Genomic DNA, 24,164 nt, shown 5'->3' on the forward strand with positions numbered 1-24,164 from the left:
CCCACCTAAGGCCTTTATTTAAACTGAATTATCAAAATAATATCGATAAATGGATCATAAAATGTCACGGTCAAACTTTCCAAAATTTTATGAGTAAAAAACAAATATATATTGGATGGCGCACCAATAAAATAACCGAGTTTATCGGTGTACGCAGATGTCAAGTCTGTCAGGATTTCTCTCATAAGACAAACCAACCAAAATGCTCATTCTACGGCGGAAAATATGTTTCTTGCTGTTATTCCCAAACTCCGTCCTGCATAATCTGTTGGATTAACAATAAAAAGTATGAAACAAAATTTGACTGTAAACATCCAGCTTTAGCTATTTCCTGGTCCACATATCAAACAAAAGTTAGACGAGTAAAATCCAATACATATTATCAACAATAATGCAAGATCCTGCAGACTATCTATAGACCCTTTCCATCAATAAAAAGAATAACAATGGCATCCGCTTTCTCAAAATAAATCTTCAAAGAGCAAAGACCGCCACCGACCAACTATGTCAGTATCAAGTAGATTATCTGGCAGATTTTATTATAAATCAAGAACATTATTGCATCACTGGCAAATTAGGAAGAAGTCCAAATAACTGGGCAATTATTCAACGTCATGCTTCAACGGGTGTTTTATCTCCTCGTACAGCCATATTCATTCCAAACAATAAATGGAATTCTACAATAATTATTAATACTCGAGATATAATCACAATTTCAATCAATACTAATGCATCTCAGCTTCTTATTACTAGTATCTATATATCTCCGTCAAAAATCCAAATCAAACCTTATCCATACTAAATGAAATCTTACAACAATAATAATAGTCCGCATGTTTTTTGTGGAGACTTTAACTCCCATAGTACTTAATGGGGATACTTACAAACCGATCAGAGGAGACCACAGAGGAGAAATACTTGAAGAATTTTTAAATGCAAACAATCTCATTCTACATAATCATTTTACTGACCGACCTACCTTTGATAATACCTACAATAATTATTGGACTGATCTTCTTATTTCTACAACACATCTTGATAATAAAATTAACAACAGATCAATACTAGATGAACATACCGAATCTTATAACAAATATATCTCTTTTGATATAACTGAATATACGTCATTTACTGCACTTACCAGATTTAAAATCAATAATAACAAAAAAAAAAAAAGAAATTTCAACAAAAGTTCAATCCAATTTCAAATGACTTTCTAAATGCTATTATTCTGTGTACAACCAAAACAGAACTTAATAATATTACCAAGGAACTTATCAGAAAGTTTCAAGATACCTACGAACGTACCTTCTTCAAAAGATCATCAATACCCATTATAAAAATCAACTGGTGTCGAAAGAACTCCGCTAAGTCAAACACAAAACACGAGCATTACGAAGAAAACTGAAATCATCGCAAACTAATGAAGAACGACTCAACCTACTTCAAAAATACAAAAAACGAAAAGCCCCATATAAAAAGCAAATAATGTCTGCAAAGCTTTAAGCATGGTGCAACTATTGTTCAAACAACCAGTATACGTATGGCTCATTGTACAAAATTGAAACCAACAAAATCTTCCACTCAACGCCACTTACAGTCACTAATAGGGGAAATAATGATAAAAATGTTACGAAGATCACTTTAGAAAACATTCTAGATGTTATTCTACCAAAAGAAAACATATATGATGATTTAACTGAACAAAGATTAATTCGTTGTAATCTACTTCCAAGAAAATGATAACACATTTACAGCCATGGAACTCAATCTATTTATTAAAAAACTCAATAACGAAAATGCTCCTGCACCAGATAGAATCTGCTATCAAATTATACATAAAAGTAATCCTAAGCTAATTCTAATCTGCAATAAATGTCTCCAACTTGGTATTTTTCAAGACTGCTATAAAACAAGACAAAACATACTCTTCCTCAAAAAGAACAAAGCTCATGAAAATCCTAATTCCTATCGGCCAATTAACCTTCTACCATCCCTTGGAGAAAATCTGAAAGTTGTATTATAGGAAGACTTGAATACCATTTTCACCATCATAAATTCATTAATGAAAATCAGTGTGGATTTAGGCAGCAAAAATCTACCATTCATGCAACCAGTGCAGTCCTAAACCAAATCCATGTTAATAAAATCAATAACCTACACTCCGCAATAATCAGCTTAGGTCTCAAATCAGCCTTTGATTCATTATGGCGGCCCTCAATTAAAGAAGCACTTAGAAATATTGAATGTACTTATAATATCTATTAAATTATCAATAATTTCCTTGATAATCGGCATAGTCTCATTTTATATAATAATTCTTTAATCAGAAGAAAACAAGTTCGTGGATGTTCACAAGGCGCATGTATAAGCGCAGAATTATGGAATATTACATTTAATAAAATTATAAAAAGTGCTTGGCTTCCTTTTGCTAAAATTACTGCTTTCGCCGATGATGTCGCATTTGTTATGAGTGGAAGGTCCCATTTAATCCTTCGAAGAAATTGTCAAGAAATAATAGCCATATTCCAGCAAGAATGCAAGAAAATTAAACTTGAAATTTCATCCTCCAAATCTAGAATCATGACAAATAATAAACCTGGACAAAATCTTACTAAGCAACTTTCTGTTAAAATAAATGGCGAAAAAAATCAAGCATACTAAATTCTTTTCTATTACTTTTAGATCTTCCCGTTGCTTCAAAAACTACCTTATATTCACCTAACTGATTTTCTCATCAATTCGTCGACACATTCTTTTGTGACTTTTAAAGGTCATAGATTTATTGTTAGGTAACAGAATTTCAAATTTAAAGGATGGTGGCAATTCATATCGGCCATCGGAAAGAAAATTTAATATCTCTTTGAATTGCTTAACTGTGTTGGTGTGAGCAAGTTCTAGTTTAACATCTTCGGTTGGGTCTGTTATGTCAATGGCATCTAAATTCCAGAGTTCGGTTACACAAGATTAGAGGAATGCAACGACACTATATTGTTGAACAAATTATTTTCCAGTAATGCTAGAATAGTAGCTGAAGTAGATTTTTCAGATAAGCTGTTTACTTTACCAATCACAGTGTATCCGAATTCAGTCGCCACTACAGACACACCCGAGTGCAGTTTCAGAGAGCTGCCAGCAATAATGTCCCCGATGGCATCTGCTCCTAAAAGTAATTCAATGTTATATTCCTTAGCTTGCAAATCAGACAAGGTGATATTTCTACCTTTTAATTTAGGGTATTGTGATCAACTATTTTTGGAACAGATTCGCATATTTTGTTATGAGTAAGTACTTCAAAGTTATGTTCATACGTTCCCTCAAAATTTCTTAAATTAACATCAAACACTAAATGGCAATTAGGACTTGTCTCTCTCTCCCCAAGAATGGTTTGTTTCTATTTGGGACGCAGTTGCAAAAACGTGATGACCCTTTCTGAAAGATAAGATTATGTGAACTACTGTCGAAAATCGTACGAACTGTAAGTTGTGTACCTTCGAAAACTATTTTTAAATCAAATGTTTGCAAATACACATTTTTATTAACAGTTAGCTGATTAGACAATGCATTACTTGAAAAAACAGTACTTTCAGTTTCATTTCGCTTTACAGTTTCGCTATTAGAGCACATATTGGTATAGTGAAATTTATACACATGTTAAACATTTTACTTTTTTTCTGAAGGCCTGTGAGCTATGTCCAACTCGTAGGCGGCGAAAATAGACAGGCGTTTGCACCAAAGGCTTTAGTTTATCTTCTAAACACATTTTGCGAGCAGAAAAACATTCGGCAGAATTGTGGGATTTCTAACAAAAAATACAACCTAAATTCCGCCTACCTGTATTGCCTTGGAAATTTACGAAGGCAGCAGCTGTAGAGCAATAGGGAACATCAGAATGTGGACGTGAATGAGCAGAAAGGGAAGCTCCCGACCCGGCTACGTGCGAGCTTAATCCTTTCCTCCCTTTGCACTTGGTTTCGAAGAAAGCACAAACGTTTATCCAAAGAGCGCGCACTATCTTGCTGGGACGAAGCATCATCCATTGAACAGTTTCTGGTAAGCAGGACTCAACAAGTGGCTCCAAAAATTCAGCAAACTCTTCCTTAGTTCTACCTTTGAGCTTTCGAGGGCCATGAGCTTGCTCTCAAGTAAATCATAAAGTTCAGCTAAATCTCATTTAATCCGACCAGCAGCATTTTTCGTTACTATGGAAAATGGATCCCGTACATAAATCTGAACCAAACCATCATTAAATCAAACCATCTTTAAAACTTTCGTTTTCAATCTTCTGAGCTATATCTGGGCGACTAATATCTGTAACCTAAATGCGATTTTATTCTAAATCTGCACCCTAAATACGACTGAGCTATTTCTGTACCCTAAACGCGACTTTCGTTTTGCTTTCAAAATTTTGGTATCCGTACTTAACGAAAAATAAAATCGCGGACTCTATGTTCTCGAGATTCAATATATTGCAACCCACTAGGTTACAAAGTGCACGTTACAGTTGAAATAATCGGAGCACGGATCATTCAATGTCGAGATGTTTTTCGATATTTCACACAAGTGGAAATGTTACATTACTCTAATTTATACATAGACATAAAAAGGGATTTCCCCGTTTTGTTCGCAGAAAAGAAAAAAAATGATAATAATGAAAACTAATCGAGTCACAAGCCTCTCTCCTTCTGTCGAATCCTCCGAGCAGATCATCCGTAATTATGGCAAAGCACACGAGAGCTATCTGCCTAAAGGGAGGGATGCCTTCGTGGAGGACTTTCTAAGGGAAACTGGCTCGTATGCACGTTACACATGGGGAAAACCACGAAAACGCCCATGCAGCCAGCCCGTTCGCGGGATTTGAACCTTTAAATTTGCATCCGAGTTTTTATTTTAAATTAACTTTACGAAACACTCGTTGAAGTAGCACTCGTTCATAGTAATCTCATTCCTAAATATTTTATTTCTAAATCTTTGCTTCTGTCAAATTTTTCCTATTCACCACTGCATCGATATTGAAGGTAGCTTTTCTTATTTGTTTCCGCTCGACCACAATGTTTAGTGACTGAATTTCACTGACAGTTTTAGTTGAAATGGGAAGGAATAAAAATAATGCTTTAAAACTGCAATACGAGAGGAGGAAACTGGAAAGTGTAATAGTACTAGCTATTTCACTTTGTAAGAAAATTTTATCCCGGAATAAAACTACATCAATTTTCTACACAATTCCTGCTCGCTCTGCCACTTAGAATTTTGCATAAAAAATTCAGGTTTGCTGAATTATGCAATAAATAACTGCACCGGGATCCTGAATTTGGGAATAGTAAAGCATTCTTAAAGAAATTTAGTAGGAGTTTCATCTGTAAATTCAATGTCAGCGAAAATGTCAAAAATACGCTAGTAAACGGAAGTAGGCCGTTTGCAACACATCTCCCAAGGAATCTTTCACTGTTTATTCGGCTTCCCTCTTTCATGTAATTTTATTCAGACTTATGTTCATCCCATCATCTCTAATCTACACAGTTTAATTTTTCAGCGTCAATAAGCAAGGAAGAACAAGCACGGAGTCTAAATCGTGGGAGTGGAGAGTTCAAAATTAAGCAACTTTTATAGCAATTTATTGTCTGCCTTCTTCCTTTTCGCCATCGACACAACAGCTGGTTCACTGGGTTACGTGCTCATTAGCCTTCTTAATCCCCGTAAATGGAACAATAAAAAACTGGAGCTTGGTGCAATGTCCTCCGGGAAAGAAAGTTTCGCAATAAAACGTTCAAATTGCTGAATTTTTTACTTCATGAAGCCGGTCTGGTTTACCCATATTTTTGAGAAAAATTTCCTTAGATAAGAATTTCGGAAGTTTCTTATAAGTTCACACATGTAACACTAAAAGGAACTACACTAAAAGGAGAAATGTCGGCACTCACCTTTCCAAAAAGTTCGGATATATGTTACATAAAATTAGTAATCACGGAAAAACATTTTCTCCACACCAAGACATTACAAAACCACCGCTTTACATCTAAGAAGCAATGCAGTTTCATTCAAAAAAGTAAAACAATTAAACTTAGAAACTAAATGTGTCCTGAGCAAGAAAGAGACAAACTTTTATACCGTATAGGCGGACGAGAAAACTGGTATGCAATAAGCGGGCAATACTTTCTATATATAGAGTACAAGATTTGTTTATTTAATATTAAAATACAATGCGTCTACGCTGTCTTCAGAAATTCCCTGTGTTGCCATCTACGGCTTTATATTCTTCGACTACAGATATTCACGGACACTTTACTTAAATTACCGTATTGGCTTTGGGGTGAGCATGGATATAATAACTATAAAAATATGCATTCTCAGAAATAAAAGCAATGCAATTGTAGAGCCATATACTAAGGCAAAAGTTTTGTTATTAACTGCAAAGGAAAATTAAATATTTATATTAAAATATCAAACGTGTGGATGTTGATGTAAACAGCGGCATAAAATCTTGTTTATAAAAACCTATAATATTGATAATTTCCTATAAAGGAACACTACTAATATAGTAGTGTCGTTTCGATGACATCGATTTATTGCATCATCATCTAGTTTCTGATAAAGTTCAGTTGAAGTGGAAAAATTAGAACACCATGAAATGAAAAAGAACAATGCCTGGTTTCCTATTTGTGAATTTCGATATGAGAAATGAAAATTAAATGTTAATTTTATCGGAGTCAGAGAAATGTTTAGCATTTTCTTAAATTCTTGACACTTCATTCGATCTTATCAAATCTATTTCAAAAAATTTTAATGAAATAATATAAGTTCCCATACAAAAGTTTTAAAAAAGATCATTAAAGGAAAAATAATTAAAAACATGCATTTTCGACTGGTAAGCAATCTCTTTCTTTCATGATTCGGCTTATTATGAAAAATGAAAACAAATTTAAACTATTTAACAGTACCTTAATAAACGTAAAAATTTAAAATATCGACTTAGTAGCCTAAACGATAAAATGAATTTAACAAATATTAATTCTCCTTTTCTACAAACATTTATAAAATAGCATCTCTGAAGGCTACTAATTTTTCCAAGAGCACTCGATACGTATAATTCTAATGTTGATCTTTGCAAGGCCCCTCTCTAAATGCGCTGTGGCTCTAAAAATATTTATTAAGTATTACGAAACCCATATTAATTTGGATATCAGACTTGCAAGTCAAGAAATACTCTTGTGAAACTGAAAGAGCCCTTTCCTGAAGAAACACTTTCATACCAAAAATCTTTTCGTATATTTCCGAAATTACTTAACTTATTGGTAAAATGTTTGCGAGTCGTTTGACACAAGGGACTGTTTAAATGATTAAATGCATTCTTGCACTGTTTACGAATTCTGCTTGTACAGATTGGATATTATACATACAACAATAGCTAATAACAGTTAATAAAGGAAATTTACCATTTCAAATATAAAAGTCAAAACATTCTCAACCTCGCCTGTAGCCTAATCACCTCCTCCGTAATTACACGTAATTTGGTGTCATCTCTTTTTGCGATTGAATCATTCTCTTTTTGCGATTGAATTCTCTACAATAGCTTTTTTTTTGCTAATTTTGCAGTTGTTTCGCATATTGTACTTATTACCCCAAAATGGACGTTTATCTTGAACGGGATATCAGTCTCGAAACGACAGTTTGATTCGAAACATTTAAATGCGCTGTATCAGTTTTCAGATTATTCCCACCAAATATTATCGCACTGTATTTTATTTAAAGGAATTCAATAAGAAGAATCTGCGTGGATGTATGTAGGTTTTCCGCACTGTGAAGAAACAACTGTTCCGATAACCATCAGATTTAGAGTAGCGCTGCCCTTCACCCCAGCAAGGCCCCATGGAAAGCCGAATTTGGAATTATTACCTATTTCATATTTTGTAAAACAAATTTTTTATTAACAAACCCAGCGAGCAGTGGCAACACTGTACCGAATAAAACATTTTTATTTCCAGCACGCGAGACCGTTCATCGGATATTCTAAATTTATGCTGCTGTGAAATATATTGTAATTTTGTAGTTGAATCCAATTTTAGGTGGTTTAAGGGGCAAAAAGTATCATATTTAATAAATAAAGTAAACGCACAGAGTGTTAATATTAAGAAGGCAAAATAAGTTTTTAAAGCCATCTTAGTAAGAAAACTGAGCGTTGAGGTGATTAGCTGAAAAACGACTGAATAGAAAAATGAAAAAAAAAAAAAAAAAAAAAAAAAAAAAAAAATATATATATATATATATATATATGCCACCAGTTAAGACTGCATCGCGATTTTTAAACGCATGTTTTTTTATTTTTTTTTTGCAATTTAAAAGTAAGGTATTTCTATTAAAAAAAATTAGCTAAATATTAAGCTAGCCCAAAGGCTGCAGAGAAATTATTAACGCGAAGTTCACTGAATCATATACGAGGAGGACAAGTACTATTGCCAAGAATATACAACAATAACGACAGACTGCTATCGTAGAATTCGAACTGGTAATGTGTCCTTCAGCAAGCCGTACACGTTCTAATCTAAAACCTCCCTTAATACTACCTTTTTCTACCTCATTTAAATACGCACGAACTAAGGTTTACATTTTGACAGGGAAGAGGTAAGAGAGAACTCACAGTAAAGATGCGTAACCATAAAATACCTGGTAAATTAAAATGAATAAATATTTTACAACTTTCATCTATTTTACCGAATCCCATGTCGACAAAGTGACTATATCTAACAGATTATGTTCTATCGTTTACAGATTAGGTCAAAAGTTTTCTTTGATGTAGAAAAAATTAGCTCTTGATTTAATGATTGACTTCAGTTTTTTCTTCTTTCCGAGAATCTGACAATTTCCATTTTCAGACAGCCATTTGGGTTCAGAATTACATTGGATTGCCCATGCCACCAGATCTGTAATAAAAGTTTCCCGGAAAATTACGTTTGTTTCAACGATATTATATCTTGCCAATTTATATACATCCAGCTTCATTTATTTCACGCTCTGATATAACTTCCGAGAAGTGAGTATCTAACTGCTACTGTTGATTTCATGATGACGTTTAGGTCATATTTTGAGCTTGCTTTATTTCATGCTCTAAAGCCAATATACCAAAATATGAAAATGATGGAAGATTTTTCATCACCCAGTCCAATTAAACCAGTTATTACATTTTCTGTAAATGGTTACAAAGAAGTTATCTTTCGATTCTTGTCCTTCATTCGCTCGTTGCTTTCTACATTTCTTTAACTCATACAGATATTAATTTAAAGTGACCGCAACATATATTAAAAAATCGAGCGCATACGTCAATGAATATTTTGAACGATACTTTTATATATTAACGTGTAATCTTAAAATATGGGCAGACAATGACCAATGTTTAGAAGAAAAAAATAAATGTAAAAGCCAGCCGTATTTACACGTAAATCATGTAAGAACCTGCCAAAAAGTACTAGCGGTATTTTTTAACAATGATCACTGTCAAAACCGTGAAAAACAACCTTATATTTAGCGTAGGTATAATGAAACACTCAATCGATTTCGAGGGCAGCTAAAGGTCCCTCCTCATCAGGAGAAAGAAATACATAGAAAGAAGAAAATAGGAATCACAGAAACACGTGGTGCTTATCAGCACTGCACGTCGTTATAACTAGATTTTTAATCAGAGTTGCACTGGCCGCCTACTTTTACTGAGCCAGGCTGTCTGATCAAGCATAAAGAAATATTAGCGAAGTTAAAATAGGGAGCGAGGGGCAAATGCACATTACGCTCAAAATCTGAACTTCAAATAATGGAAATCAACCACTGAACGGATTTTTATACCCTCTGGTAGTACCAAGTGCGAGGAGGTAACGCCATCTATCGGCAAAAATAATTGAATTAAGACAGTAGAATTTTAAAGGCATTAGGAAGGACTGGATTGGACTTCAAATCATTAACTAAACTTTCTAAATCTTTGTGAATGTGAAAAGCCTCAAGAAAATCCAATTCGCCTATGGAAGAAGCCTTTTGGATGATTTTTGCAGACCCAAAATCAAAATTATGGTTAAAAGTCCAGCTATGATACGCTATTGAAGACTTGTTAATTTCCCCTTTTTTGACATAAGATTCATGTTCCTTGATACGAAACTTCAACGCTCTTTTTGTTTGGCCAATATATCTTAAACCACACTGACATGATATACTATAAATTCCCCAAGAATTCAAGACAGAAACGCAATCTTTTAGAATCGAAGGGTGAATTTTATTAATAGGGGAGAAACCGACTTGAAAATTGAATTTCTGGAGAATCCGTGCAATTTTATAGCTAACAGAAGGATAAAATGGAAGCACGACAAGGTCATTGATATTATTTCTAACAGTGGAATGTCTTCTTTGATGGGAATCTGAAAATTTTTTTTGACGGCTTTATCAATAATCACGGGAGAAAATCCACGGTCAATCGCAACTGCTCTCAAATAATTAAGTTCATTGGTAAGCAAAGATTCAGAGGAACAAACTTTTAGCGCGCGGAAAACATAATAGTAAAAAGAAGCCATTTTTTGCTTAACAGGGTGGCATGACTTGGCATGGGGTGGTAAACAAACTGCAAAGGGTTTACGGTACACAGTGGTGCTAAAATCGGTTTCATTGCGGATTATAAGAATATCGAGGAAGGGGAGGGAATTGTTGGATTCAATTTCAAGAGTGAATTGGATGGCTGGATCAATTGAATTCATAATAGATAGAATCTCGGATAAATCCTCTTTATAACCGTCAAAAAGTGCGAAAGTGTCGTCAACATACCGAATCCAAAGACGAAAAGATAATTTATCAAATAATTTCATCTCAAAATAGTGCATATAAATGTCAGCAAGTACCGGACTGAGAGGATTACCCATAGCCAATCCTTCAACTTGACGAAAATATGCATTTTGGAAAACAAAGTGGGTTTGACTTAGAGAAACTTTAGTAAGCGAAACCAACTCATTAATTTCAGTATGTGTGAAGTGAAATTCCCGAAGCCTAGTTTCAAGACAATTTAGTGCTCCTTCGACCGGAACATTAGTAAACAATGATTTGACATCAAATGAAACCATAATGGAACGAAGTGGGGAAATATTTTTAAGTTTATCAATGACTTCAACAGAATTTTTTACAGTGTGAATATTGTTATCAAGTAGAGGAGAAAATCTGGAAACTAAATATTTGGCCAAAGGATATGAAGCAGTACCTATGTTGGAAACAATTGGTCGAAAAGGAATACCGGTTTTGTGGACTTTTGGAAGAGCATAAAGTCTAGCGCAATTAGTAATAGGCGGAATAAGTGATTTCTTCAACTGAGTTGGCAGAATGTGGGAAGATTTAATAGTACTTTTTACTTTCATGAGGTCCGAAGTTGAAGGATCTTTAGGGATCGAGCAGTATGGGCCTTCATTTATCAATTTAGAGACTCCAGTAATATATGTGTGTTTGTCCATAACAACGATCTGTCCGCCCTTATCAGCTTTAGAGATAATGATATTAGTATCAGAATTAATTTCACGTAAGATCTCATTTTCCTTTTTGCTAAGATTAGAACCCAAAGATTTATTGTTAAAATTAACGTTATGAGTAATTAGGTGGCGGATTGTATCCTTCTGCGTTTCCGAAATTTTGGAGAATTTAAAGGCTTTCTCTATAGGGGCGATGATTTGAGGAATTGAAGGTTTAGATGTCTTTGAAAAGTTGAAATTATATTTTAATACTTTTAACTGATCCTCCGAAAGATTCCTATTGGAGATATTAACGATGGAGTTAACGTTTACAGTGGGAAGATCAGCTAGATAATTGGGACTATCCGACTGGTGTGTGAGTTTTTGGAATTTAGAAATGAGCACATTTTTATGCCGTTGACAAACGGTATCGGTTCTAGACCAGGATGTATGTTCAAATGAGGAAAAATTTTCAGTGGAATTAGCAATTTTTAAATGGAGGTAATATAATTCAAATTCAATTTTAGATAAACGTTTGCGTGTGTCCCTTATAATGTGACGAAGAAGTGCCAATTTGAATTTATGCAAAATTTTTGAAACGTGAACGGAAGCTTTAAGGCTACATTTCACATGTATAAATTTGGGAATGAAATTTTGATGTTTGCATTTAAGTAGAAACTGTAGATGATTCAAGAATTTCGTACGCTTAAGGCGTAACTTACAAAATCGGTTCCTGTCAGTGGACATATTGTGAAAAGGGCACAAGCAAGAAACAAGTGAACAAAAGAAATGTAATTCCGAAAGTCCAAACAAGTAATTACTTATAACATGAAAAAAACACCAATAAATAATGAAGACAATTTTCATCAACAAATGACAAAAACATTCCAAAAGGAGAGAAACATCCAATACTGAAAAACCAATAGCCACGTGGAAAGAAGCAACGAAAGTCAAAATCGTGCACGTGGTAAACCGAAAAAATATAGAATTACCTCGAAAATGCCGGTTGATAGCATAAACCAAATCCGAAAAAATGATGGCCACGTGGAAAGAAGTAAATAAAATGGTGCACGTGGTAAAACAATAAACAGTAAAATATTCTCGAAAATGCCGGTTGATAGCACAAACTAGACTAGAAGAGAAACACGCTAATGTGACAATCAAAACCGTGAAAAACAACCTTATATTTAGCGTAGGTATAATGAAACACTCAATCGATTTCGAGGGCAGCTAAAGGTCCCTCCTCATCAGGAGAAAGAAATACATAGAAAGAAGAAAATAGGAATCACAGAAACACGTGGTGCTTATCAGCACTGCACGTCGTTATAACTAGATTTTTAATCAGAGTTGCACTGGCCGCCTACTTTTACTGAGCCAGGCTGTCTGATCAAGCATAAAGAAATATTAGCGAAGTTAAAATAGGGAGCGAGGGGCAAATGCACATTACGCTCAAAATCTGAACTTCAAATAATGGAAATCAACCACTGAACGGATTTTTATACCCTCTGGTAGTACCAAGTGCGAGGAGGTAACGCCATCTATCGGCAAAAATAATTGAATTAAGACAGTAGAATTTTAAAGGCATTAGGAAGGACTGGATTGGACTTCAAATCATTAACTAAACTTTCTAAATCTTTGTGAATGTGAAAAGCCTCAAGAAAATCCAATTCGCCTATGGAAGAAGCCTTTTGGATGATTTTTGCAGACCCAAAATCAAAATTATGGTTAAAAGTCCAGCTATGATACGCTATTGAAGACTTGTTAATTTCCCCTTATTTGACATAAGATTCATGTTCCTTGATACGAAACTTCAACGCTCTTTTTGTTTGGCCAATATATCTTAAACCACACTGACATGATATACTATAAATTCCCCAAGAATTCAAGACAGAAACGCAATCTTTTAGAATCGAAGGGTGAATTTTATTAATAGGGGAGAAACCGACTTGAAAATTGAATTTCTGGAGAATCCGTGCAATTTTATAGCTAACAGAAGGATAAAATGGAAGCACGACAAGGTCATTGATATTATTTCTAACAGTGGAATGTCTTCTTTGATGGGAATCTGAAAATTTTTTGACGGCTTTATCAATAATCACGGGAGAAAATCCACGGTCAATCGCAACTGCTCTCAAATAATTAAGTTCATTGGTAAGCAAAGATTCAGAGGAACAAACTTTTAGCGCGCGGAAAACATAATAGTAAAAAGAAGCCATTTTTTGCTTAACAGGGTGGCATGACTTGGCATGGGGTGGTAAACAAACTGCAAAGGGTTTACGGTACACAGTGGTGCTAAAATCGGTTTCATTGCGGATTATAAGAATATCGAGGAAGGGGAGGGAATTGTTGGATTCAATTTCAAGAGTGAATTGGATGGCTGGATCAATTGAATTCATAATAGATAGAATCTCGGATAAATCCTCTTTATAACCGTCAAAAAGTGCGAAAGTGTCGTCAACATACCGAATCCAAAGACGAAAAGATAATTTATCAAATAATTTCATCTCAAAATAGTGCATATAAATGTCAGCAAGTACCGGACTGAGAGGATTACCCATAGCCAATCCTTCAACTTGACGAAAATATGCATTTTGGAAAACAAAGTGGGTTTGACTTAGAGAAACTTTAGTAAGCGAAACCAACTCATTAATTTCAGTATGTGTGAAGTGAAATTCCCGAAGCCTAGTTTCAAGACAATTTAGTGCTCCTTCGACCGGAACATTAGTAAACAATGATTTGACATCAAATGAAACCATAATGGAACGAAGTGGGGAAATATTTTTAAGTTTATCAATGACTTCAACAGAATTTTTTACAGTGTGAATATTGTTATCAAGTAGAGGAGAAAATCTGGAAACTAAATATTTGGCCAAAGGATATGAAGCAGTACCTATGTTGGAAACAATTGGTCGAAAAGGAATACCGGTTTTGTGGACTTTTGGAAGAGCATAAAGTCTAGCGCAATTAGTAATAGGCGGAATAAGTGATTTCTTCAACTGAGTTGGCAGAATGTGGGAAGATTTAATAGTACTTTTTACTTTCATGAGGTCCGAAGTTGAAGGATCTTTAGGGATCGAGCAGTATGGGCCTTCATTTATCAATTTAGAGACTCCAGTAATATATGTGTGTTTGTCCATAACAACGATCTGTCCGCCCTTATCAGCTTTAGAGATAATGATATTAGTATCAGAATTAATTTCACGTAAGATCTCATTTTCCTTTTTGCTAAGATTAGAACCCAAAGATTTATTGTTAAAATTAACGTTATGAGTAATTAATTTTTCATGTTATAAGTAATTACTTGTTTGGACTTTCGGAATTACATTTCTTTTGTTCACTTGTTTCTTGCTTGTGCCCTTTTCACAATATGTCCACTGACAGGAACCGATTTTGTAAGTTACGCCTTAAGCGTACGAAATTCTTGAATCATCTACAGTTTCTACTTAAATGCAAACATCAAAATTTCATTCCCAAATTTATACATGTGAAATGTAGCCTTAAAGCTTCCGTTCACGTTTAAAAAATTTTGCATAAATTCAAATTGGCACTTCTTCGTCACATTATAAGGGACACACGCAAACGTTTATCTAAAATTGAATTTGAATTATATTACCTCCATTTAAAAATTGCTAATTCCACTGAAAATTTTTCCTCATTTGAACATACATCCTGGTCTAGAACCGATACCGTTTGTCAACGGCATAAAAATGTGCTCATTTCTAAATTCCAAAAACTCACACACCAGTCGGATAGTCCCAATTATCTAGCTGATCTTCCCACTGTAAACGTTAACTCCATCGTTAATATCTCCAATAGGAATCTTTCGGAGGATCAGTTAAAAGTATTAAAATATAATTTCAACTTTTCAAAGACATCTAAACCTTCAATTCCTCAAATCATCGCCCCTATAGAGAAAGCCTTTAAATTCTCCAAAATTTCGGAAACGCAGAAGGATACAATCTGCCACCTAATTACTCATAACGTTAATTTTAACAATAAATCTTTGGGTTCTAATCTTAGCAAAAAGGAAAATGAGATCTTACGTGAAATTAATTCTGATACTAATATCATTATCTCTAAAGCTGATAAGGGCGGACAGATCGTTGTTATGGACAAACACACATATATTACTGGAGTCTCTAAATTGATAAATGAAGGCCCATACTGCTCGATCCCTAAAGATCCTTCAACTTCGGACCTCATGAAAGTAAAAAGTACTATTAAATCTTCCCACATTCTGCCAACTCAGTTGAAGAAATCACTTATTCCGCCTATTACTAATTGCGCTAGACTTTATGCTCTTCCAAAAGTCCACAAAACCGGTATTCCTTTTCGACCAATTGTTTCCAACATAGGTACTGCTTCATATCCTTTGGCCAAATATTTAGTTTCCAGATTTTCTCCTCTACTTGATAACAATATTCACACTGTAAAAAATTCTGTTGAAGTCATTGATAAACTTAAAAATATTTCCCCACTTCGTTCCATTATGGTTTCATTTGATGTCAAATCATTGTTTACTAATGTTCCGGTCGAAGGAGCACTAAATTGTCTTGAAACTAGGCTTCGGGAATTTCACTTCACACATACTGAAATTAATGAGTTGGTTTCGCTTACTAAAGTTTCTCTAAGTCAAACCCACTTTGTTTTCCAAAATGCATATTTTCGTCAAGTTGAAGGATTGGCTATGGGTAATCCTCTCAGTCCGGTACTTGCTGACATTTATATGCACTATTTTGAGATGAAATTATTTGATAAATTATCTTTTCGTCTTTGGATTCGGTATGTTGACGACACTTTCGCACTTTTTGACGGTTATAAAGAGGATTTATCCGAGATTCTATCTATTATGAATTCAATTGATCCAGCCATCCAATTCACTCTTGAAATTGAATCCAACAATTCCCTCCCCTTCCTCGATATTCTTATAATCCGCAATGAAACCGATTTTAGCACCACTGTGTACCGTAAACCCTTTGCAGTTTGTTTACCACCCCATGCCAAGTCATGCCACCCTGTTAAGCAAAAAATGGCTTCTTTTTACTATTATGTTTTCCGCGCGCTAAAAGTTTGTTCCTCTGAATCTTTGCTTACCAATGAACTTAATTATTTGAGAGCAGTTGCGATTGACCGTGGATTTTCTCCCGTGATTATTGATAAAGCCGTCAAAAAATTTTCAGATTCCCATCAAAGAAGACATTCCACTGTTAGAAATAATATCAATGACCTTGTCGTGCTTCCATTTTATCCTTCTGTTAGCTATAAAATTGCACGGATTCTCCAGAAATTCAATTTTCAAGTCGGTTTCTCCCCTATTAATAAAATTCACCCTTCGATTCTAAAAGATTGCGTTTCTGTCTTGAATTCTTGGGGAATTTATAGTATATCATGTCAGTGTGGTTTAAGATATATTGGCCAAACAAAAAGAGCGTTGAAGTTTCGTATCAAGGAACATGAATCTTATGTCAAAAAAGGGGAAATTAACAAGTCTTCAATAGCGTATCATAGCTGGACTTTTAACCATAATTTTGATTTTGGGTCTGCAAAAATCATCCAAAAGGCTTCTTCCATAGGCGAATTGGATTTTCTTGAGGCTTTTCACATTCACAAAGATTTAGAAAGTTTAGTTAATGATTTGAAGTCCAATCCAGTCCTTCCTAATGCCTTTAAAATTCTACTGTCTTAATTCAATTATTTTTGCCGATAGATGGCGTTACCTCCTCGCACTTGGTACTACCAGAGGGTATAAAAATCCGTTCAGTGGTTGATTTCCATTATTTGAAGTTCAGATTTTGAGCGTAATGTGCATTTGCCCCTCGCTCCCTATTTTAACTTCGCTAATATTTCTTTATGCTTGATCAGACAGCCTGGCTCAGTAAAAGTAGGCGGCCAGTGCAACTCTGATTAAAAATCTAGTTATAACGACGTGCAGTGCTGATAAGCACCACGTGTTTCTGTGATTCCTATTTTCTTCTTTCTATGTATTTCTTTCTCCTGATGAGGAGGGACCTTTAGCTGCCCTCGAAATCGATTGAGTGTTTCGTTATACCTACGCTAAATATAAGGTTGTTTTTCACGGTTTTGATTGTCACATTAGCGTGTTTCTCTTCTAGTCTAGTTTGTGCTATCAACCGGCATTTTCGAGAATATTTTACTGTTTATTGTTTTACCACGTGCACCATTTTATTTACTTCTTTCCACGTGGCCATCATTTTTTCGGATTTGGTTTATGCTATCAACCGGCATTTTCGAGGTAATTCTATATTTTTTCGGTTTACCACGTGCACGATTTTGACTTTCGTTGCTTCTTTCCACGTGGCTATTGGTTTTTCAGTATTGGATGTTTCTCTCCTTTTGGAATGTTTTTGTCATTTGTTGATGAAAATTGTCTTCATTATTTATTGGTGTTTTTTTCATGTTATAAGTAATTACTTGTTTGGACTTTCGGAATTACATTTCTTTTGTTCACTTGTTTCTTGCTTGTGCCCTTTTCACAATATGTCCACTGACAGGAACCGATTTTGTAAGTTACGCCTTAAGCGTACGAAATTCTTGAATCATCTACAGTTTCTACTTAAATGCAAACATCAAAATTTCATTCCCAAATTTATACATGTGAAATGTAGCCTTAAAGCTTCCGTTCACGTTTAAAAAATTTTGCATAAATTCAAATTGGCACTTCTTCGTCACATTATAAGGGACACACGCAAACGTTTATCTAAAATTGAATTTGAATTATATTACCTCCATTTAAAAATTGCTAATTCCACTGAAAATTTTTCCTCATTTGAACATACATCCTGGTCTAGAACCGATACCGTTTGTCAACGGCATAAAAATGTGCTCATTTCTAAATTCCAAAAACTCACACACCAGTCGGATAGTCCCAATTATCTAGCTGATCTTCCCACTGTAAACGTTAACTCCATCGTTAATATCTCCAATAGGAATCTTTCGGAGGATCAGTTAAAAGTATTAAAATATAATTTCAACTTTTCAAAGACATCTAAACCTTCAATTCCTCAAATCATCGCCCCTATAGAGAAAGCCTTTAAATTCTCCAAAATTTCGGAAACGCAGAAGGATACAATCCGCCACCTAATTACTCATAACGTTAATTTTAACAATAAATCTTTGGGTTCTAATCTTAGCAAAAAGGAAAATGAGATCTTACGTGAAATTAATTCTGATACTAATATCATTATCTCTAAAGCTGATAAGGGCGGACAGATCGTTGTTATGGACAAACACACATATATTACTGGAGTCTCTAAATTGATAAATGAAGGCCCATACTGCTCGATCCCTAAAGATCCTTCAACTTCGGACCTCATGAAAGTAAAAAGTACTATTAAATCTTCCCACATTCTGCCAACTCAGTTGAAGAAATCACTTATTCCGCCTATTACTAATTGCGCTAGACTTTATGCTCTTCCAAAAGTCCACAAAACCGGTATTCCTTTTCGACCAATTGTTTCCAACATAGGTACTGCTTCATATCCTTTGGCCAAATATTTAGTTTCCAGATTTTCTCCTCTACTTGATAACAATATTCACACTGTAAAAAATTCTGTTGAAGTCATTGATAAACTTAAAAATATTTCCCCACTTCGTTCCATTATGGTTTCATTTGATGTCAAATCATTGTTTACTAATGTTCCGGTCGAAGGAGCACTAAATTGTCTTGAAACTAGGCTTCGGGAATTTCACTTCACACATACTGAAATTAATGAGTTGGTTTCGCTTACTAAAGTTTCTCTAAGTCAAACCCACTTTGTTTTCCAAAATGCATATTTTCGTCAAGTTGAAGGATTGGCTATGGGTAATCCTCTCAGTCCGGTACTTGCTGACATTTATATGCACTATTTTGAGATGAAATTATTTGATAAATTATCTTTTCGTCTTTGGATTCGGTATGTTGACGACACTTTCGCACTTTTTGACGGTTATAAAGAGGATTTATCCGAGATTCTATCTATTATGAATTCAATTGATCCAGCCATCCAATTCACTCTTGAAATTGAATCCAACAATTCCCTCCCCTTCCTCGATATTCTTATAATCCGCAATGAAACCGATTTTAGCACCACTGTGTACCGTAAACCCTTTGCAGTTTGTTTACCACCCCATGCCAAGTCATGCCACCCTGTTAAGCAAAAAATGGCTTCTTTTTACTATTATGTTTTCCGCGCGCTAAAAGTTTGTTCCTCTGAATCTTTGCTTACCAATGAACTTAATTATTTGAGAGCAGTTGCGATTGACCGTGGATTTTCTCCCGTGATTATTGATAAAGCCGTCAAAAAAATTTTCAGATTCCCATCAAAGAAGACATTCCACTGTTAGAAATAATATCAATGACCTTGTCGTGCTTCCATTTTATCCTTCTGTTAGCTATAAAATTGCACGGATTCTCCAGAAATTCAATTTTCAAGTCGGTTTCTCCCCTATTAATAAAATTCACCCTTCGATTCTAAAAGATTGCGTTTCTGTCTTGAATTCTTGGGGAATTTATAGTATATCATGTCAGTGTGGTTTAAGATATATTGGCCAAACAAAAAGAGCGTTGAAGTTTCGTATCAAGGAACATGAATCTTATGTCAAAAAAGGGGAAATTAACAAGTCTTCAATAGCGTATCATAGCTGGACTTTTAACCATAATTTTGATTTTGGGTCTGCAAAAATCATCCAAAAGGCTTCTTCCATAGGCGAATTGGATTTTCTTGAGGCTTTTCACATTCACAAAGATTTAGAAAGTTTAGTTAATGATTTGAAGTCCAATCCAGTCCTTCCTAATGCCTTTAAAATTCTACTGTCTTAATTCAATTATTTTTGCCGATAGATGGCGTTACCTCCTCGCACTTGGTACTACCAGAGGGTATAAAAATCCGTTCAGTGGTTGATTTCCATTATTTGAAGTTCAGATTTTGAGCGTAATGTGCATTTGCCCCTCGCTCCCTATTTTAACTTCGCTAATATTTCTTTATGCTTGATCAGACAGCCTGGCTCAGTAAAAGTAGGCGGCCAGTGCAACTCTGATTAAAAATCTAGTTATAACGACGTGCAGTGCTGATAAGCACAACGTGTTTCTGTGATTCCTATTTTCTTCTTTCTATGTATTTCTTTCTCCTGATGAGGAGGGACCTTTAGCTGCCCTCGAAATCGATTGAGTGTTTCATTATACCTACGCTAAATATAAGGTTGTTTTTCACGGTTTTGATTGTCACATTAGCGTGTTTCTCTTCTAGTCTAATGATCACTGTCTTTTCCACGCCGTTGTGGAAGGTACGGCGGTTTCAGAGCCAAACATTAAAACAGTTTTCGAGTTTTAGTGAATATTTAGTTGTCATGCAATTACTAAAACCGTTAGGTTTGTTAGGTAAACATTTAAATTTTCTTTCTTTGCAGTCAAAGTGAAATGGGCCAAATGTTATGCATACAGTTTTATTCTCTTATTAAGTTGCTTGCCATTGACATTAGCGGAATGATTGCTGAGGATATGTTTTGGATGCCAAGTTCTTGCTATTGCAAATCGAGCCCTTCAAATACGCCATGGAAACATTTCATTGCAATGGACATCTAAGTGTAAACAAGCCAACCACTGTACTGTTTCGAAAACTCGTTTTACAATTTGTGTTTGCAGGCTCTCAGTAATGTATTGTTGCGTGCGTACGAGTTCGTTATGAAATGAATGCACAAGTCCGATGAAAAATGAACAAAAATTTATTATTATCACAACAAAAATGCTTACATTTTCTCAAATTATCATTCAGTATTACAATATCTCACAGTAGTTATCTTTTAACTACTCAAATGTCCAGTAGAACGTAATTCAAAACAGCTAAAGAACGCTAATCCGCGAATTCGCTACAATCAACAAGAGTAGTTTTCTAAACAACAACAAACTTAGCAACTACTGCGAACTGAGATGTTTGCCTCCTTTTATAAGATTTTAAAATCACGCGCTAGAATTTTCCAGTACTTTCTCGAAATCAAAAAGAGATATTTATTTATTTAATGCACGCGCTCTTGTATTTTCAATTTTCCTGCTTAGCTTTCTTTTAATATTCGTCACGCGCTGCACTGCGCGAGAAATAAAACCATTTAATTTATAATTGAACTAACATTAGCTTTTTAAATACCAAATTCGTAACACTGCCCCCTTCCCAAGGACTGCACGTCCCGGGCAGTACAATCCCTGAACAGGAAGCTAAACTTACAACTGTGGCATACATGCATTAATAAGCATTACATTACAATAATGAACAACATGAACAATAAATGCAATAAATAAAACAAATCAAATGCTATCAAATACAAATCAAATACTAAATGCAAATCAAATACTAAATACAAATCAAATCAAATATACATTTAAAAACAAAAAGGACCATGGTCTTATACTACTTACAATTATTTACATTACGTACTATGGCCATAGTAATGAGCTAACCTGTCGTAATGAACGACTTTAGAGTTCGAAGGTTTTTTAGGTTTAGAGTTCGAAGACTTACGAATCCGAACCACGATGTCATTCAGCCTATTTAGGACTGTGTACGGGCCATCCCAAGGTGACTGTAATTTCGGACAAAGTCCTTTCCGTCGAGTCGGATTCCACAACCACACCTTGTCTCCTTCGTGGAATTGATGTTCAATAGCTCTTGTGTCGTAGCGGGTCTTAATCTTCTCTGTCGCCAATTTGACTCTCTCTCGTGCAAAGTTGTGCATCACTTCAAACCGGGCCTGGAGATCTTGAATATATTCCTCAGACGATGAAGGAGAATCCGGAGGGCGTCCAAACAATAGATCACAAGGCAGACGAAGGTCACGACCGAAGACCATCTGTGATGGGGAATAGCCGGTAGTCTCGTGAACAGCACTGCGGTAAGCCAGTAAAAAGAGTGGTAATTTCTTGTCCCAGTCCTGCTGGCTTCTGGAAACCACTAATGAGAGGTTATTAAGGATGGTTCGATTGAACCTCTCTACCATGCCGTCCGACTGGGGATGTAATGGCGTCGTTTGGGTTTTGTCAATGCCGAGTAGTTTGCATAGTTCTTTGATTACTACCGAGGTAAAATTCCTTCCCTGATCGGAATGTAACTGAAGAGGCACCCCGAACCTGGAAATCCAGTGCTGTATCATCACCTCAGCTACTGTAACAGCCTCTTGATCAGGAATAGGATACGCTTCAGGCCACTTGGTGAAGTAATCAATGACAACGAGTATGTATTTGTTACCATCAGCAGTTCGTGGCAGAGGTCCCACGTCTTCCCATCATCCGACTCGAATTTCCGGTATAAGACGCCGTTTCGAATGTGAAGTGAATCCCAGAGTGCCCAGTATTGTTTTGTTGTAGGACTACAGATAGAAATGTCCTGCCATGTAGGTTTTCTGTTTGATGACTCTATTAAATCAAGTATGGGTTTAATGTCACGGTCTTCCAGCTGGTCTTTCCTGACTTCATCATCACTCCACGGGTCTCGATCAGCCGATGTTGATGTTGTAATTTGTCTTGCGACCGGAGTCAGCAGCTCGTATTTCGCTTCCACCCTGGAACAATATCGGCAGCTTTCTGGCAAAGGTCTTCTAGACAGGGCGTCGGCGTTCCCGTGTGATGATCCCTTTCGATGACGGATAGTGATGTCATATTCTTGCAGTCTCTGTATCCACCTGGCTATTTGACCCTCAAGATTCTTAAAATTTAAAAGCCAGGCTAATGATGCATGGTCCGTGCGGAGGAGGAATTTTCTGCCGTATAGATAATGATGGAAATGTTCTACAGCTTTGACTATGGCGAGCAACTCTTTCCTGGTGACACAGTAATTCCTCTCCGGTTTAGACCAGCACTTGCTCCAGTACGCTACTACACGTTCTTGGCCGTCTATTTCTTAGGACAAAACCGCACCGACACTGTCATTGCTCGCGTCCGTGTCGAGAATAAATGGTCTGTCGAGCTGAGGATACGTCAGGATTGGAGCAGATGTTAAAGCTTCCTTTAAGTTGTTAAATGCATCCTCGCATTCTTTTGTCCACAAGAACGTTTGCTTGCTCTCTGTCAGCTTGTGAAGGGGTCTTGCGATGGAAGAAAAGTCCTTCACGAATCTCCTATAGTAGGTGCAAAGCCCTAGGAAGCTTCTCAGCTGATGGACATTTTCGGGACGTGCCCTGGATTTAACCGCTGATATCTTTTCAGGATCCGTGCGTACACCTTCTGCAGAGATGACATGTCCCACATAAGTCACTTCCTTTCGGAACAATTTGCATTTAGCGGGGCTCAGCTTCAGATTGGCTTTTTTCAGTTTCTGAAGCACCTTCCTAAAATTTTCTAAATGTTCTTCAAAACTCTTTCCGACGATGATGATGTCGTCCAGGTATATCAGGCAGGCTTCGTAGGAAAGGCCTTTCAAAACAGTCTCCATAAGACGTTCGAATGTTGCCGGCGCATTACACAGTCCAAACGGCATCGCCTTGAATTGCCAAAGCCCTTGTCCCGTAGTAAATGCCGTCTTTTCTCGGTCATCAGGGTGTATTTCTACCTGCCAATACCCACTCTTTAAATCAAGTGTTGAGAACCACTTGCTTCCAGAAAGAGTGTCCAAAATGTCGTCAATTCTAGGAAGAGGGTAACTGTCTTTCTTCGTAACCTCATTCAACCGGCGATAGTCAACGCAAAATCTTGTTGAGCCGTCTTTCTTTCTGACAAGA

At 35.8% G+C, this 24,164-nt stretch overlaps 2 protein-coding genes across 2 annotated transcripts in view; both read right to left on the reverse strand.

Moving 5' to 3' along the window:
* The window catches only part of LOC146997217 (uncharacterized), a 440,254-nt gene that overhangs the window by 128,191 nt on the left and 287,899 nt on the right, over nucleotides 1–24,164 (reverse strand). The window lies entirely within an intron of this gene.
* LOC146997220 (cullin-5-like) overlaps nucleotides 1–24,164 on the reverse strand; it is a 165,043-nt gene that overhangs the window by 30,994 nt on the left and 109,885 nt on the right. The window lies entirely within an intron of this gene.

The sequence above is a fragment of the Stegodyphus dumicola genome, chromosome 5 (assembly GCF_044657685.1).
Source record: "Stegodyphus dumicola isolate Sdum_Otavi_A_Nest chromosome 5, ASM4465768v1".
NCBI lineage: Eukaryota > Metazoa > Arthropoda > Arachnida > Araneae > Eresidae > Stegodyphus > Stegodyphus dumicola.